Genomic DNA, 19,362 nt, shown 5'->3' with positions numbered 1-19,362 from the left:
GATTTTGAATACCTACCGGTAAATCCGTTTCTCATAGTCTATAAGGGATATTGGGGACACATTAGTATGATGGGTATAGACTGTGTCCAAAGGAGCCAGTGCACTTAAAATTTCTTCAACTGGGGAAGCTGAGCTGGGTGGACGTACGGCTCCGGAGCTCCCGCACAGGGGACCCCTCAAACTATCTCCCCGCGGCCTTGCCAGCGCCTGTCATCTCCTGGGAGCACCATAACACTGTGCGTCAGCCCCACAAGACGATCCGGCGCGGCCGGGCGGCTCTCCGCACCCTCTGACCGCTGCGGCATTCTCCCCGGTCCGCGACGAGACCTCGGAGCACTCCGCGGTCCTCGGCCCTCCTCTATTGTGCCCTGCTGGGTGGCTCCTGGCCCTCGGGACGGCTGGGATCTCCTTCCACGGCTCCTGGAAGATCAGGTACCCTCTGCAGGCCCTGGCGGCGGCCATCTTTCCTCTCCCAAGTGCTGGCTGCTTCTCTCCCCCCTGCCTCTGTGACTGCTCCGACAAGCTGTGCCTGCTAATGTGCCCCCATCCCTCCCTGCAGGGGCTCTAGCTGCTCAGACCCCCCCTCTTTTCAGCATTGGATCATGATATAGGTTACTGGGGCTCCCTGATATTTTATTACTGCTCTGGGCTTTCCTGTATTACAATCTACAATCCTGGGGCGCCATCTCCTGGCCATTACCTACGACTACACCTGCATTATGCTCCAGTCTTCTATGATACTTCTGAGCAGAGGAAAGCGCTGCTAAATACCTACGGGCGCAGCCCTGGGGGCCTCGTGCTTACGCTTACTCTCATTACACGTAATATGATGGATCACTGACTATTCACGCTATTGCTCAGTTTTGACCTTTCCTATTTCCGGGACTGTCGCACACCATGCCTAGGTCCAAGAAATCTACACCTTCTGCGGAGCTGTCTTCCTTTATTTCTAAGATGAAGCCTAGTGCATCTAAATCACCAGCCGCCCCCCCTCCTGCCCTTGTCTCGGAATCTGAGGAAGAATCGCCACCACTTACATAGCACTTCTGTGCTTCTTATTAACCCTTATTAATTCTCACCTGTGTGCTGACCTGGGGTGGCCGACCTGTGCCGACATCGTGGGGTCCTGCACCCCCGGCCCATACCCCAGTGACGGAGAAGCCTTGTCGATCGGCCTGGGGGCTTAACCCTATATCTGCAGATATACGCAACTAAGATCTCCGTATTATCCGACTATTATTATGTAGAAATATTATTCACTCGGTGTGCATTAGAGAACACAGTTTTTTTCCTACACAGAATTACCCCTCCCCTTTTAGCACCTGAGTGACATTACAATCTGATTGAGCAGCTTTCCACTTTGTGTGAAGAATCGCCTGTTCCAGATCCTTCCATGAAAGATTGCATTTCCTCTATCCTTACTGAGATGAAATCGTTGAAACCTCCACTCGGAGATCCATAAAGCCATCTCTGGGCTTAAGGGTGAGATATCTGATCTTGGGGCTAGCACTAATGATGTCGAACAGAAAATTGATGAAATCATTCATTTCCAGCAGGAGATGGAACATTCGGTCCACGTTATGCAGGAAGACATCTACCTCCTCCAAAACTAACAGGAGGATGCAGATAATCGCGCACGACGTAATAATCTACGTATTAAATACATCCCGGAGTCGGTGGAACCAGCACAACTGGAAGATTTCCTCCTCCGCTTTTTTCAACATCTCCTGCCGGACACTCCGCCTGAGCATTTCCTCCTAGATAGGGTTCATCGCTCCCTGCGCCAAAAGCCTTCACCATCGTCCCCTCCGAGAGACGTGGTCTTACGCTGTCACTACTTCAAAACTAAGGACAGAATACTGACTGCTGCTCGGAACAAGGACATGTGTATGTTTGAAACGCATAGGCTGCTGGTGTTCCAGGACTTATCCCCTACTACTCTTAAGAGGCGCTTCGATCTGAGGGAGTACACCCAAATCCTCAGAGAGAATCAAATCCGCTATAGATGGGGTTATCCCTTTGCCTTGATTGTGCAGCATGATGGGAAGAGGCTACTAGCACGATCCAAGGAGGATGCCAATCGGCTTCTTTTGAAACTTAACCTGCCTCCTCCGGAGCCTGACAAGCCTTCTCCTCCGCAGGTTGCACCGGGTCTCCAACGCACCCCAAACTCACCTCTCCCACAGCGAGCACCTCGACGCCTTTGGTCGACAGTCCCGGCAAAAACCTCTGCTAGGCACGACCCTCCGTGAACTTTCCTTCACAGCTGCCTCGATGGGTTATTGCATGTCATTTCATACTGTTGTGCTTACTAGTTTAGAGGTTTTAAGTTCCTTTTTTCACTGAGCTTATATAACTGAGCATATGTTTTTCCCGTTTACTGGATTCTGATGTGGTTCATTACGGTCATTTGTTGCTACGACCCCCATGGTCGCCCTATTAGTTCATCAGTGGGCCCCTTGGTGTTCGGCGCCGCGCCCTCCGCCGAGCCATTTTAGTCGGTTTTGAGCATAAGGGAGATCTTCTCTCCCTTAATACCCCATACGGAAGCTCAAACATGCGGACCCGTGCGATGCGTACAATGGGTCTTTGGCTCGGTCTATTATATTTGTTTACTTTGCATTGTTCCCGATGTTTCTTTTCTCCTCTTTTTCCTCTTTTCCTGCTTTCTGTTCCCCCTCTTTCCCTCGTTCTCCCGGGAGACCAACCATGGGTCCTTAGGGACGTTCTTGCTCTGCTCTTATTTATACTTCTATGTCTGTTAACGTAATAACCTACAATGTGAAGGGTCTCAATAGCCCCCAAAAGAGGACCAAATTATTTCTTTTTCTGAAACAGGTTGGGGGAGATCTGGTATTCCTCCAGGAGACGCATTTTAGAGGTACTTCCCATCCTGAATTACGTTCTAGACGCCACCCAGTCGTCATACATGCATGTGATCACGCCCAGAAGAAACGAGGGGTTGCCATATTGATTCCCGCCCACTTACACTTAGAACCAGAAAAAAATCATTAGGGACAAACTGGGTAGATTCCTCATCATAGTGGGCAAAATAATGTTCCCATCACTCTGGTCAACGTCTATGCCCCTAATGTTAATCAGGCCTCGTTTTTCGCCTCTTTAGACTCCAAAATTGCCCAATGTAGGAAAGGCGATATCTTAATGGCAGGGGATTTCAATACTATACTCCATCACAGTCTCGACCGCTCCCACTCACTCCCACTGTCCCAGTCCCACACAAGTACTCGCAATTCCAGAGCCTTGCTGTCACTACTTAAAAACCACCTACTATTTGATCCCTGGAGGGTTCTCGAACCTTTAGTTAAAGATTATACGTTTTTCTCCCCAGTACACAATCTATATACAAGAATTGATATGATTATGATTGGGAGAGATTTGACCTCTAGGATCCAGAAAAGTTGTATTCACCCAATTACGTGGTCTGACCATGCCCCGGTATCTTTGACTCTTTCTGGTTTGTCCCGCACTCTTTCCCACTCCCCCCCCCCTCCTGGTCCCTTAATGATGCCCTCCTCCAACATTCTGATGTTCTGCCGCAAATTACTCAGGCGCTAACTGATTATTTTAACTTGAATCAGACGCCTGGTATGTCTGACATGACCCTGTGGGAGGCGCATAAAGCGGTCCTCCGGGGCCACTTCATGCAGATCGCGGCTAGGCTCACTAAACAGCGCTCCCAAAAGATTGTGGAGTTAACTGACCAACTCCACCGTCTGGAGGAAATTCATAAGTCTTCTCTGAACCAGGCTGACTTGGATCGGCTACTTAAAGTTAGGGGTGAACTTAATATGCTGTTATCTCACAAGACAGAACAATGCCTTAGACGCCTTAACCAGATTTATTATGAAAAAGGGGATAAGGCAGATAAACTCCTTGCCAGGAAGTTGAGGGCTCAAATTTCTTCCAAAAATATCTTATCTATTCGTACTAAACAGGGGGTATTGACTCATGATCCTGACCACATTCTGGGTGAATTTGAGGAATTTTATAAATCATTATATAATGCGGAAGCGGCTCCCTCATCCTCACTGAGATTCAATGAGGGGATTGAATCCCTTTTGGATAAATGTAATCTACCATCACTGAGTGGTTCGACGGTGTCTCAGTTTGGTTCAGAGATAACTATTGAGGAAATAGATAATGCACTTAAGACTCAGAAGCCAGGTAAGGCCCCTGGGCCTGATGGGATGTCAATTATGTATTTTAAGAAATTTAAGGGGATTCTCCTGCCCCACCTCTGTAGGCTCTTTAATGGATTCCTTAGAGGTAACCCTCTGTCACCCCGTACACTGGAGGCACGAATTGTTTTAATTCATAAACCCGGGAAAGACCCCAACTCATGTGCTAGTTATCGCCCCATCTCATTACTAAATAACAATATTAAACTCTTTGCCAAAATCCTAGCTTTGAGGTTAAACTCCGTTCTCCCGCATTTGATACACGCTGACCATGTGGGCTTCATCCCAGGCCGACAAGCTAGAGACAACACCCGCAGAACTATTAACTTAGTCCACCTTATTAACAAAGCTAGATTGCCCTCTATCCTTCTCTCGCTTGATGCAGAGAAAGCTTTTGATAAAATACTGTGGCCCTTCATGTTTGCCACCCTGCGTAGGTTCGGCCTGGGCGGAAGCCTACTTCAGGGCATTCAAGCACTCTACTCCAACCCCTTCGCTAGAGTTCGGGTTAATGCAAGGACTCTCGCCTTTTCCAAATCAACAACGGTACGCGTCAGGGGTGTCCCCTGTCACCATTAATTTTTGCTATGACTATCAAACCTCTGGCGTGTATGGTGAGGGCCAACCCCGATATTAAGGGTATATCTGCTGGTGACGAAGAGTTCAAATTGTCATTATTTGCAGATGATGTTTTGTTAACTCTTTCCTCTTCCCATACATCTATCCCTAACCTATTCAAAACTCTATCATCATACTCTTATTATTCAGGATATCGCATTAATTATTCCAAATCAGAAGCCCTCCCCTTGCATCTTAGTGAGGATACCAGGTCTCTCCTAGCTGCTAACTTTAATTTCTCATGGCGCTCCAAGAAAATTAAGTACTTAGGTGTGTTCATCACATATTCCTATGGTTCTCTATATTCCGAAAATTTCCCAACCCTTTTTAATTGTATTGAGTCTGACCTACGAGCCTGGGACAAACAGATTATAGCCTGGTTCGGACGTATAGTCTCAGTAAAGATGAACATCCTACCCAGGCTTTTGTATCGGATTCAAACAATTCCTGTACGCATCCCCGCTGAGGCTTTGTGTCGAATGCAGAAACTCTTCCTAAAATTTGTATGGTCTGGTAAACCTCCTAGAATTAGGACCTCCACTCTGGTGCGTGACCCACTAGCTGGAGGCAGAGGTTTACCGGATATCCGAAAATACTACCATGCAACCCACTTGAGCCAGGCTCTCGCTTGGTTTTCTCCAGCGCCCCATTTGCCCTGGATACGAATCGAGCGCTTGTCGGCCGGGGTCTCCACCTTGGTTTCCCTACTCACACCGGTCAAGCCACATCAGACGATACAAACGTGCGCTCCCTCTACAAAATTCACCTGCTCCCTGTGGTTTTTCTGCGTTCGGCATTATGGTCTCTCTACTTTTCCATCTCCCATCACTTCTATTTGGGATAATCAGGATTTCCCCCCTGGCTCCACCTTATGGTCCCATTCGTGGCTTCACCTGAACCCACGACCGGGACTGGTGTTTGATTTTATAGAAGGTTCCTTCTGGCGTTCCTTAAACTCTCTGTGTGACAAATATGGCATTGCCCAACCTGTACTTTACAAGTATTTACAACTCCGCTCCTTCTTAAGTTCCCTTCCTAAACCCAAGGTTATTCGCCAACTCACCCCTTTGGAACCTCTCTGCATTTATTCCCCTACGCGACATGGTATTATTTCTATACTTTATGGTTTATTACGCCCCCCCCCCCCCCCCTGAGAAAGACTCATGGGAGATCATTAGACAAAATTTAGCCCAGTCCTCAATTTCCTCCCTAGTGAAGGAAAACTCCTATAAAGTCTATACTAGATGGTATCGGGTCCCAGCGACACTGCATAGGATTTTCCCCGGGTCCTCCCCATTGTGCTGGCGTGAGTGTGGTCAAATTGGAGATTTCAAACACATTTGGTGGTCCTGTCCCAAAATCCGCCCGTTCTGGGCCCAAGTGGAAACTCTTATTGGATCTATTTTCTGTTCTCAGGTAACATTGGGTCCCTGGTCGGCTCTACTGGGCCTACCTTTGCCTAATATTAGCAGCCATGCGGGCAACCTAGTACTCCAAATTCTCCATGCCGCCAGATGTGTGATAGCCAAAAGTTGGAAAAAGACCACTACCCCCCCTAGGAGCATGTTGCTGTCTAAAATATGGCATATCTCCATGATGGAGAAAATCACAGCTTCCTTACATGACAGGTCAGAGAAATATAGGAGGACTTGGGAACCTTGGTTCACTTATGCTATATCCTCTACTGCCCGGGTATGATATACTGTGTCAAACGGGTCCCAATAGGCAAAAGTGGTGATGTACTGTTCATTGTTTTAAGGTTTGAAGATAGTGTGGGCTACCCCTCACGACACGACTATACCTTGAATGCTCCCTTAGTGGTCCCCCACTCTCCCACCCCCCTCTCCTCTCCTTCCTCCTCTCTTCATCTCTGTTCTTTTCTTTCCTTTTCTCTTTTTACCCTTCGTTAAAACACAGAAAAACTGTTGTCGACCTATATATTGTATTGTTGATGTTCTCCCCTTTTCTTTTTATGTTTGGTCATATCCCACAGGATATCATGTATGTTATTTTGAATTTATCTGGAGTCATCATCTCCTGTTTGATTTGTATCAGCTTATTCGACTTCTATTCAATAAAAAATATTGCATTAAAAAAAAATTTCTTCAACTGGATATGCTGGCTCCTCCCCTCTATGCCCCCTCCCACAGGCAGTTATAGGTAAAACAGTGCCCGAAGGAGAAAGGACATACTTGAGAGAAGGAATGTAACAATAAGAAGTGTGGTGAGATTTAAACACCAGCACACCATAACATAACTGCGCCAGCAACATCTGGCAACATTAACAGCAACGGCTGAACAGGTGACACCTAACCGAGAACCTGCAGAAAGCCACCGCACAGAGGCAGGCGCCCAATATCCCTTATGGACTACAAGAAACTGATTTACTGGTAGGTATTTAAAATCCTATTTTCTGTAGCATCCATAAGGGATATTGGGGACACATTAGTACGATTGGGATGTCCCAAAGCTTACCGAACTGGCGGGAACGTGGGGAGACATCTGCAGCACCGCCTGCCCAAACTGGGTATCCTCTTTGGCCAGGGTATCAAACTTGAAGAACTTCACAAAGGTGTTCTTCCCCGACCAGATAGCGGCTCGGCATAGTTACAAGGCCGAGACTCCACAGGCAGCCGCCCCGGAAGAGCCCACCGATCTAGCAGAGTGAGCCTTTAGAAACTTAGGAACAGGTAAGGCTGCTGACACACAGGCCTGTTGGATATCAAGTTGAATCCAACGAGCAATGGACTGCTTCGAAGCAGGGCAACCCTTCTTCTGCACATGATAGAGCACGAACAAGGAATCAGTCTTTCTGATCCGAGATGTACGCTTGACCTAGATTTTCAAGGCACGCCCAGCATCCAATGCCTCCGGAGGAGCAGAAGCGTCAGAACAGGACGGAATCACAATAGGATGATTCGGATGAAACAACCTTCAGCAGGAACTGCTGTCTAGTCCGGAGCTCCGCTCTGTCCTAATAAAAAAACAAATACGGACTTTTATACAATAAGGCCCCCAATTCTGAGACCAGCCCAGCAGATACCAGGGCCAGTAACATCACCATCTTCCATGTGAGGTACTTGTCTTCTACCGTCATCAGAGGTTCAAACCAGTAGGACTGTAGAAATCGCAATACCACATCCAAATCCCAAAGAGCTGTAGGAGGCACAAACGGAGGTTGGATGTGAAGTACCCCTTGCAAGAAGGTCTGAACTTCAGGCAGTATAACCAACTTCTTCTGGAATAAGATGGAAAGAGCCGAAATTTGAACCTTAAGGGATCTCAGACGTAAGCCTTGATCCACACCAGCGTGCAGGAAACGAAGGAACCTTCCCAAGTGAAAATCGGCAGATGGATGTGTGTTCCTCACACCAGGAGACATGTCTCCGCCAGATGATATGATTGTGTTTTGACGTCACAGGTTTTCTGGCTTGCACCATAGTGGCAATGACCTTTTTGGAAAGTCCCTTGTGAGCTAGGATGTTCCTCTCAACTTCCATGCCGTAAGTCTGGGTAGACGAACGGTCCTTGTTGAAGATCTCTTCTGCGTGGCAGAGGCCAAGGGTCTTCGACGGACGTCCAGAAGATCCGCGTAACATGCCCTCCAGGGCAAGCAGAATTGCTTGTACTCCTTGATACTGGATCTTCTTGAGCACCTTTAGGATCAACAGAATCAGAGGAAATATGTAGACCAGCTGGTAAGGCCAAGGCGACGTCAGTGCATCCACTGCGCACGCCTGAGGGTCTCTGGTTCGCAAGCAATAGGACCAAAGTTTCTTTTGAGGCGAGATCTGGGGGCAACCCCACCGATCGATGGTCTGTTGGAACACATGAGGATGTAGGCCCCACTTCCCTGGGTGGAGGTTGTGGCGACTCAGGAAGTCCGCTTCCCAATTGTCCAATCCCAGAATGAAGACTGCGGACAGTGCTAGTACATTTCTTTCCGCCCAGAGAAGTAATCTTGATACTTCTCACATGCAAGTCCTGCTTTTTGTCCCTCCTTGTTGATTGATGTACGCCACAGACCTGGCGATGTCAGACTGTACCTGGATTGCCTGTTCCCGAAGCTGAAGGGAGGCCTGAATCAGGGCACTGTAAATAGCCGGAAGTTCTAGGATGTTGATCGGAAGTAGGGCCTCTTGAGTAGGCCACCTGCCCTGGAACTGCACCCCTTGGGTGACAGCCCCCCCATCCGTCGTGAGGAGGATCCAACCCTGAATCCCGAAGCGTCGACCTTCCTGGAGATTGGAAGACTGCAGCCACCACAGTAGTGAAATCCTGGCCCGGGGTGACAGTTGAATCTACCAGTGCATCTGAAGATGGGAACCGGACCACTTGTGCAGGATGTCCAGTTGAAAGGGTCTGGCATGGAACCGTCCATACTGGATGGCCTCGTACGAGGCTACCATCTTTCCCAACAATCTTATGCAAAGATGAATTGAAACTCAAGTCGGTCGGAGAACCATGTGAACCATCTCATGGAGAGTTCTCCCTTTGTCCTCTGGGAGGAACACTTTCTGCGATCTATATGGAACAGCTGGAGCTCCCTGGAACTCGCTTTTATCAGGAGATCGTCCAGGTAAGGGACCACGTTGACCCCCTGGACCCTGAGCTGGAACATCATTTCCGCCCTCACCTTCGTGAACACCCTCGGAGCTGTAGACAGGTCAAAGGGTAATGCCTGGAACTGGTAGTGATTGTTCAGCAGGGCGAACCTCAGATAGGCCTGATGAGGAGGCCAAATTGGGATATGGAGATAGGCATCCTTGATATCCAGGGACACTACGAATTCCTGGTGTTCCATGCCTGCGATCACTGCTCGCAAATATACCAACTTGAAAACCTTTAGGTAAGGATTCAAGGACTTCAGATTAAAAATTGGTCTCACAGACCAGTCTGGTTTTGGCACAACGAACAGACTGGAGTAGTAGCCTTGTCCTTGCTGTTGCAGGGGTACTGGAACAATGACCAGGGACTGGATCAACTGTGTAATGGCCTGTAGTAGCGTAACATGCATATTTTCCAAAGCTGGTAAGCTTGATCTGAAAAATCGTTGGGGAGGAGCACCGTCGAACTACAGCTTTTAACCCTGAGAAATAAGGTCCCTTTACCCAGGCGTCCTGGCAGGAACCTTCCCAGATGTAGCTGAAGTGACGTAACCTGGCTCCCACCTCGAGATCCTCCTGAGGTGGGTGGGCACAGTCATGCTGATGTCTTTGTGGAAGCTGAACCGGTGTTCTGTTCTTGGGTGCCAGCAACCGCTGTTTTTTTAGGTTTACCCCTGGTGCCTCTAAGCTGCATTTGATGCATCTCTGGCCCTAGATCAAAATCTGGTGGACCGAAAGGACAGAGTAGACTGTCCCGGATAGGTACATCTAGCAAGCGGAGCCCCCGAGGGAAGAAACATGGATTTCCCAGCAGAAGCTTTGGAGATCCATGCGTCCAATTCGCCTCCGAAGAGCCATTCACCTGTAAATGGAAGAAATTCCACATTGCGTTTGGAGTCAGCGTCTGCCATCCACTGACGCAACCATATGGCTCTGCATGCTGACACAGCCATAGCAGTGGTTCTAGCATTAATATTGCCACTCTTTTTTTAGGGAGTCACAGAAAACACATTCAGGACACGGCAAGAGTTTCAGGAAAGTCACTGTAGTAACTAGGGTCATGTCACCCGAGAGACTCTCCTAAATTTGAGTAGCCAAGGTGTGAATTGCATGTGTCATCCAGCAACCTGCAATGCCCGGTCTTTGAGACACCCCTGCAGCAGTGTAGATGGATTTTAGTATGGCCTCAATTTTCCTATCCCCCAGGTCCTTAAACCATAAAGGAGCCCGGAGCAGGGAGTACCGCTTTCTTAGAGAGGCCAAGACGTCTACAGCTGGAGATTCTTCCCAGAACTTTCTACCCTCAGGGGAAAAGGGGAATGTATGCAAAGACCATTTTGATACCTGATATTTATTATCTGGATTCTTCCAGGCCAGTTTAAATAATAAGATTTTACTTACCGATAAATCTATTTCTCGGAGTCCGTAGTGGATGCTGGGGTTCCTGAAAGGACCATGGGGAATAGCGGCTCCGCAGGAGACAGGGCACAAAAAGTAAAGCTTTTCCGATCAGGTGGTGTGCACTGGCTCCTCCCCCTATGACCCTCCTCCAGACTCCAGTTAGGTACTGTGCCCGGACGAGCGTACACAATAAGGGAGGATTTTGAATCCCGGGTAAGACTCATACCAGCCACACCAATCACACCGTACAACTTGTGATCTAAACCCAGTTAACAGTATGATAACAGCGGAGCCTCTGAAAGATGGCTTCCTTTAACAATAACCCGAATTAGTTAACAATAACTATGTACAACTTATGCAGATAATCCGCACTTGGGATGGGCGCCCAGCATCCACTACGGACTCCGAGAAATAGATTTATCGGTAAGTAAAATCTTATTTTCTCTATCGTCCTAGTGGATGCTGGGGTTCCTGAAAGGACCATGGGGATTATACCAAAGCTCCCAAACGGGCGGGAGAGTGCGGATGACTCTGCAGCACCGAATGAGAGAACTCCAGGTCCTCCTTAGCCAGAGTATCAAATTTGTAAAATTTTACAAACGTGTTCTCCCCTGACCACGTAGCTGCTCGGCAAAGTTGTAATGCCGAGACCCCTCGGGCAGCCGCCCAAGATGAGCCCACCTTCCTTGTGGAGTGGGCCTTTACAGATTTAGGCTGTGGCAAGCCTGCCACAGAATGTGCAAGTTGGATTGTGCTACAGATCCAACGAGCAATCGTCTGCTTAGACGCAGGAGCACCCATCTTGTTGGGTGCATACAATATAAACAACGAGTCAGATTTTCTGACTCCAGCTGTCCTTGCAATATATATTTTTAATGCTCTGACAACGTCCAGTAACTTGGAGTCCTCCAAGTCACTTGTAGCCGCAGGCACTACAATAGGCTGGTTCAGATGAAATGCTGACACCACCTTAGGGAGAAAATGCGGACGAGTTCGCAGTTCTGCCCTGTCCGAATGGAAAATCAGATATGGGCTTTTGTAAGATAAAGCTGCCAATTCTGACACTCTCCTGGCAGAAGCCAGGGCTAGAAGCATGGTCACTTTCCATGTGAGATATTTCAAATCCACCTTTTTTAGTGGTTCAAACCAATGAGATTTTAGGAAGTCCAAAACCACATTTAGATCCCACGGTGCCACTGGAGGCACCACAGGAGGCTGTATATGCAGCACTCCCTTAACAAAGGTCTGGACTTCAGGGACTGAAGCCAATTCTTTTTGAAAGAAAATCGACAGGGCCGAAATTTGAACCTTAATAGATCCCAATTTGAGACCCATTGACAATCCTGATTGCAGGAAATGTAGGAATCGACCCAGTTGAAATTCCTCCGTCGGAGCACTCCGATCTTCGCACCACGCAACATATTTTCGCCAAATTCGGTGATAATGTTGCACGGTTACTTCCTTCCTTGCTTTAATCAAAGTAGGAATGACTTCTTCCGGCATGCCTCTTTCCTTTAGGATCCGGCGTTCAACCGCCATGCCGTCAAACGCAGCCGCGGTAAGTCTTGAAACAGACAGGGACCCTGCTGAAGCAAGTCCCTCCTTAGAGGTAGAGGCCACGGATCTTCCGTGATCATCTCTTGAAGTTCCGGGTACCAAGTCCTCCTTGGCCAATCCGGAACCACTAGTATCGTTCTTACGCCTCTTTGCCGTATAATTCTCAATACTTTTGGTATGAGAGGCAGAGGAGGAAACACATACACCGACTGGTACACCCAAGGCGTTACCAGCGCGTCCACAGCTATTGCCTGCGGATCTCTTGACCTGGCGCAATACCTGTCCAGTTTTTTGTTGAGGCGAGACGCCATCATGTCCACCATTGGTCTTTCCCAACGGGTTACCAGCATGTGGAAGACTTCTGGATGAAGTCCCCACTCTCCCGGGTGAAGATCGTGTCTGCTGAGGAAGTCTGCTTCCCAGTTGTCCACTCCCGGGATGAACACTGCTGACAGTGCTATCACATGATTCTCTGCCCAGCGAAGAATCCTTGCAGCTTCTGCCATTGCACTCCTGCTTCTTGTGCCGCCCTGTCTGTTCACATGGGCGACTGCCGTGATGTTGTCCGACTGGATCAATACCGGTTTTCCCTGAAGCAGAGGTTCTGCCTGGTTTAGAGCATTGTATATTGCTCTTAGTTCCAGAATGTTTATGTGAAGAGACGTTTCCAGGCTCGTCCATACTCCCTGGAAGTTTCTTCCTTGTGTGACTGCTCCCCAGCCTCTCAGGCTGGCGTCCGTGGTCACCAGGATCCAATCCTGTATGCCGAATCTGCGGCCCTCCAATAGATGAGCACTCTGCAACCACCACAGAAGAGACACCCTTGTCCTTGGAGACAGGGTTATCCGTAGGTGCATCTGAAGATGCGACCCTGACCATTTGTCCAACAGATCCCTTTGGAAAATTCTTGCGTGGAATCTGCCGAATGGAATCGCTTCGTAAGAAGCCACCATTTTTCCCAGGACTCTTGTGCATTGATGTACAGACACCTTTCCTGGTTTTAGGAGGTTCCTGACAAGCTCGGATAACTCCTTGGCTTTTTCCTCCGGGAGAAAAACCTTTTTCTGAACCGTGTCCAGAATCATCCCTAGGAACAGCAGACGAGTTGTCGGCATTAACTGGGATTTTGGAATATTCAGAATCCACCCGTGCTGTTTTAGCACTTCTTGAGACAGTGCTAATCCCATCTCTAGCTGTTCTCTGGACCTCGCCCTTATTAGATCGTCCAAGTATGGGATAATTAATACGCCTTTTCTTCGAAGAAGAATCATCATCTCGGCCATTACCTTTGTAAAGATCCGAGGTGCCGTGGACAATCCGAACGGCAGCGTCTGAAACTGATAGTGACAGTTTTGTACAACGAACCTGAGGTACCCCTGGTGTGAGGGGTAAATTGGAACGTGGAGATACGCATCCTTGATGTCCAAGGATACCATAAAGTTCCCCTCTTCCAGGTTCGCTATCACTGCTCTGAGTGACTCCATTTTGAACTTGAACTTCTTTATGTACAGGTTCAAGGACTTCAGATTTAGAATAGGCCTTACCGAGCCATCCGGCTTCGGTACCACAAAAAGAGTGGAATAATACCCCTTCCCTTGTTGCAGAAGAGGTACCTTGACTATCACCTGCTGAGAGTACAGCTTGTGAATGGCTTCCAACACCGTCTCCCTTTCGGAGGGGGACGTTGGTAAAGCAGACCTCAGGAAACGGCGAGGTGGATCTGTCTCTAATTCCAACCTGTATCCCTGAGATATTATCTGCAGGATCCAGGGATCTACTTGCGAGTGAGCCCACTGCGCGCTGTAATTTTTGAGACGACCGCCCACCGTCCCCGAGTCCGCTTGAGAAGCCCCAGCGTCATGCTGAGGCTTTTGTAGAAGCCGGGGAGGGCTTCTGATCCTGGGAAGGAGCTGCGTGTTGCTGTCTCTTCCCTCGACCTTTGCCTCGTGGCAAATATGAATAGCCCTTTGCTCTCTTATTTTTAAAGGAACGAAAGGGCTGCGGTTGAAAAGTCGGTGCCTTTTTCTGTTGGGGAGTGACTTGAGGTAGAAAGGTGGATTTCCCGGCTGTAGCCGTGGCCACCAAATCTGATAGACCGACTCCAAATAACTCCTCCCCCTTATACGGCAAAACTTCCATATGCCGTTTTGAATCCGCATCGCCTGTCCACTGTCGCGTCCATAAAGCTCTTCTGGCCGAAATGGACATAGCACTTACCCGTGATGCCAGTGTGCATATATCCCTCTGTGCATCACGCATATAAAGAAATGCATCCTTTATTTGTTCTAACGACAGTAGAATATTGTCCCTGTCCAGGGTATCAATATTTTCAATCAGGGATTCTGACCAAACTACCCCCGCACTGCCCATCCAGGCAGTTGCTACAGCTGGTCGTAGTATAACACCTGCATGTGTGTATATACTTTTTTGGATATTTTCCATCCTCCTATCTGATGGATCTTTAAGTGCGGCCGTCTCAGGAGAGGGTAACGCCACTTGTTTAGATAAGCGTGTTAGCGCCTTGTCCACCCTAGGAGGTGTTTCCCAGCGCTCCCTAACCTCTGGCGGGAAAGGGTATAATGCCAATAATTTCTTTGAAATTATCAGCTTTTTATCAGGGGCAACCCACGCTTCATTACACACGTCATTTAGTTCTTCTGATTCAGGAAAAACTATAGGTAGTTTTTTCATACCCCACATAATACCCTGTTTAGTGGTACCTGTAGTATCAGCTAAATGTAACGCCTCCTTCATTGCCAAAATCATATAACGTGTGGCCCTACTGGAAAATACGGTTGATTCGTCACCGTCACCACTGGAGTCATCGCCTGTGTCTGGGTCTGTGTCGACCGACTGAGGCAAAGGGCGTTTCACAGCCCCTGACGGTGTTTGAGTCGCCTGGACAGGCACTAATTGATTGTCCGGCCGTCTCATGTCGTCAAACGACTGCTTTAGCGTGTTGACACTATCCCGTAGTTCCATAAATAAAGGCATCCATTCTGGTGTCGACCCCCTAGGAGGTGACATCCCCATATTTGGCAATTGCTCCGCCTCCACACCAATATCGTCCTCATACATGTCGACACACACGTACCGACACACAGCAGACACACAGGGAATGCTCCTAATGAAGACAGGACCCACTAGCCCTTTGGGGAGACAGAGGGAGAGTTTGCCAGCACACACCAAAAGCGCTATATATATATCAGGGATAGCCTTATAATAAGTGCTCCCCTATAGCTGCTTTGTTATATAAAAATATCGCCATATTTCTGTAGTGCAGTGCAGGGGAGAGACCTGGGAGCCGTCCTGACCAGCGGAGCTGTGAGAGGAAATGGCGCCGTGTGCTGAGGAGATAGGCCCCGCCCCTTTTCCGGCGGGCTCGTCTCCCGCTATTTTGAGAAATCAGGCAGGGGTTAAATATCTCCATATAGCCTCTAGGGCTATATGTGAGGTATTTTTAGCCTTTATAGGTACTCATTTTGCCTCCCAGGGCGCCCCCCTCCCAGCGCCCTGCACCCTCAGTGACTGCCGTGTGAAGTGTGCTGAGAGGAAAATGGCGCACAGCTGCAGTGCTGTGCGCTACCTTTAGAAGACTGCAGGAGTCTTCAGCCGCCGATTCTGGACCTCTTCTGTCTTCAGCATCTGCAAGGGGGCCGGCGGCGCGGCTCCGGTGACCATCCAGGCTGTACCTGTGATCGTCCCTCTGGAGCTTGATGTCCAGTAGCCAAGAAGCCAATCCATCCTGCACGCAGGTGAGTTGACTCCTTCTCCCCTCAGTCCCTCGCTGCAGTGATCCTGTTGCCAGCAGGAATCACTGTAACATAAAAAACCTAGCTAAACTTTCTCTAAGCAGCTCTTTAGGAGAGCCACCTAGATTGCACCCTTCTCGGCCGGGCACAAAAATCTAACTGGAGTCTGGAGGAGGGTCATAGGGGGAGGAGCCAGTGCACACCACCTGATCGGAAAAGCTTTACTTTTTGTGCCCTGTCTCCTGCGGAGCCGCTATTCCCCATGGTCCTTTCAGGAACCCCAGCATCCACTAGGACGATAGAGAAAAATCATTCAATTCTTAAGAATCAGGAAATGTGACAGTTTGTCTTGAGGGAGGAAAAACGACTGCTGATTTGCAGTGTCCTCTAAGGGGAAGCTTTAGCACATCCCTTAAAGCTAAAATGAGGGGTTCAATACCCTGTGTAAGAGTGGAATCCCCACTTATGGGATCCACATCGTACCCATCATCTTGTAGATCATCAGTATCTGACAGAAGTGCAGGTAAAGCACGGTTATGTGGACCTGCAGTAGAGAGGGGGGAGGGGGGGGGGGATTTGGGGGACATCAGCTCTGCTTTTTGCAGTTCTTGTGTTTTGTCAGCATTTGCAGTGCGTTGAGAAATATCAGACATCATAGTTTTGATAGCCCCCAGCCAAGTGGGCTCGTAACTCTCCCCCTCATTGTCCACAGCATTTTGCGAGGACTGACTACACTGCTCACATGATACGGAACCAGATGAAAGAGGGGAGAATCTGGCATTACATACACTGCATAACTTTTGTTTCACCATTATGAAAACACAACACACATCCAATAAACACTGATTACAATGCAAAAGCCTGCCCTATTGCATGTAAGAGGAGATGCAGAGGAAGAGAGGACCCAGCACACCCAACGCTGCAGAGCCCCAGTGAGGCTGTCAGCGTTTTACATAACAGTGAGAACTGCTTATACAATGTAATTCCCTAAGAGGAATAATATCTGTGCACAATGAGCGGCTCTCGCCCTAATCATCACCCTGTACCAGTGATCCAGCGTGACAGTCTGGAGCAGCTGTGTGAGGCTGCTGATGCTTATGCAGAGGAAGGCACCAAAATGTGGCTGAGCCCGCTCTGATGTAGCTCTGCCCCCCATAATGGCGCCGGAGCTACGTAGATATATTTATACTGGCCCTGTCTCCTAACCATGCTGTAGCCTTACATGAATGCTTGGTACAGCCAAAACTAGCCAGTCTCACGCAGGAGCTATAGCGAGTCCCCCCAGGAGGGACCCGTAAGCCTTACCTGCGCTTCTGCCACATCATGAACCCGGGGACACTCCTAGCAGGGCCCCCGTGTGTACTCACCACTGATGTCACCTTCAGGCAGTGTTAGGGGTGTACAGTGTGCTGCAGCTGCGACAGCCAATGCACAGTGCCCTGCTGAACAACCAACCCCTCAGGATGGTGGTCCTGCAGCGGGGAAACGGCTCTGCACCTCAGGAGGCCGGTGACCATCCACTCCCCTAACTCCCACAGTGCAGGTATGCTGTTGCCCAAACAGCATACTGAAATAAACAAGTTTTAAAAGAAAAAGAAACTCTGGAGCTAGCAGAGAGTGCAACCTCTCCTGTACTACTACTGCCTGTAGGAGGGGGCAGAGGGGAGGAGCCAGCACACCCAGTGGAAGACATTTTAAGTGCACTGGCTCCGTTGGACCCCGTCTATACCCATCGTACTAATGTGCCCCCAATATCCCTTATATATGCTAGAGAAAAACAGGGACTTACAGTACAAGACAATGTAGGACAAGTACATGGTATATAACCATTTCGGTATCAATGGACATGACTCAAATAAGAATCAAGGTGACCGAAACAGATGACTAAGTGCTATTGTAAGAATATGGGGGGTAATTCCAAGTTGATTGCAGCAGGATTTTTGATAGCAACTGGGCAAAACCATGTGCACTGCAGGGGGGGCAGATATAACATGTGCAGAAAGAGTTAGATTTGGGTGGGTTATATTGTTTCTGTGCAGGGTAAATACTGGCTGCTTTATTTTTACACTGCAAATTAGATTGCAGATTGAACACACCACACCCAAATCTAACTCTTTCTGCACATGTTATATCTGCCTCCCCTGCAGTGCACATGGTTTTGCCCAGTTGCTATCAAAAATCCTGCTGCGATCAACTTGGAATTACCCCCATGGTGTGGTAAGGTATGAAGATGGTTTAAGACAGAGGTTCTCAAACTCGGTCCTCGGGGGCACACACAGTGCATGTTTTGCAGGTAACCCAGCAGGTGCACAGGTGTATTAATTACTCACTGACATTTTAAAAGGTCCACAGGTGGAGCTAATTATTTCACTTGCGATTCTGTGAGGAGACCTGCAAAACATGCACCGTGTGTGCCCTCGAGGACCGAGTTTGAGAACCTCTGGTTTAAGAGAAGGATAAGCACATGAAGGAAGACGGCCCTGCTTGGGAGAGCTTACATTCTAAAGGGGAGGGGCAGACAAGACACAGGTGACACAGATAGGGTAGACAGTCAGCGTGGAATGGAGGCTTAGGATGAGAGACGGCTTGGATTGATAACTGGGTCTTGAGAGAGTCTGAAGTTTTGTTGAGAGTTGAAAAGTCTGATGGGGAGAGGTAGAGAATTCCAGAGATAGGGAGCAGCACATGTAAAATCTTGGGAGGCAGGAATGGGAGGAAGTAATCATTAGGCAGAAGGGGCGGCATTAATTTGTGAAGCAAAGGTGACGGGCCAGAACGTAAAGGTAGATAAGGTCAGAAATGTAAATGGGAGAGGAATGGGTGATGGCTTTATAAGCGAGTGAGAAAAGCTCGAATTGGATTCTGAAGAGGAAGGGGAGACAGTGTCAGAAGTGTAAGAGTGGGGAGGATGTAGTACATTTGGAGAGGAAGATAACTTGGCAGCAGCACAGAGGATTGACTGGAGTGGATAGATGTTTGTCGAGTAGGTCAGATAGAAGATTACAGTAGTCCAGTAAGCAGATAACCAGCGGGTGTATGAAGTTCTTCACAGCATCCATGGTGAGAAAGGGTCTGATCTGGGAAACATTTTTGAATGTGTATTTTAAAGGAGAGGGAGGAGTCAAGGAAAATTCCAAGGAAGCCTTCTTGGGAGCTAGAGGAGATAGTAGTGCCATCAATAGATAGTGAAACTGTGGTAAGTGAGGTGATGCAGCAGGGTGAGAAGGT

The 19,362-nt window shown here is 48.6% G+C and overlaps 1 protein-coding gene across 10 annotated transcripts in view; it reads right to left on the bottom strand.

The window, feature by feature from the left end:
• HUWE1 (HECT, UBA and WWE domain containing E3 ubiquitin protein ligase 1) overlaps positions 1-19,362 on the bottom strand; it is a 430,355-nt gene that overhangs the window by 292,855 nt on the left and 118,138 nt on the right. The gene's annotated exons all lie outside the window — the stretch shown is intronic.

This window comes from Pseudophryne corroboree, chromosome 8, assembly GCF_028390025.1.
Source record: "Pseudophryne corroboree isolate aPseCor3 chromosome 8, aPseCor3.hap2, whole genome shotgun sequence".
In the NCBI taxonomy this organism is placed as follows: domain Eukaryota; kingdom Metazoa; phylum Chordata; class Amphibia; order Anura; family Myobatrachidae; genus Pseudophryne; species Pseudophryne corroboree.
The sequence above is the reverse complement of the archived record's forward strand: the minus strand, read 5'-3'. Positions and strand labels throughout refer to the sequence as shown.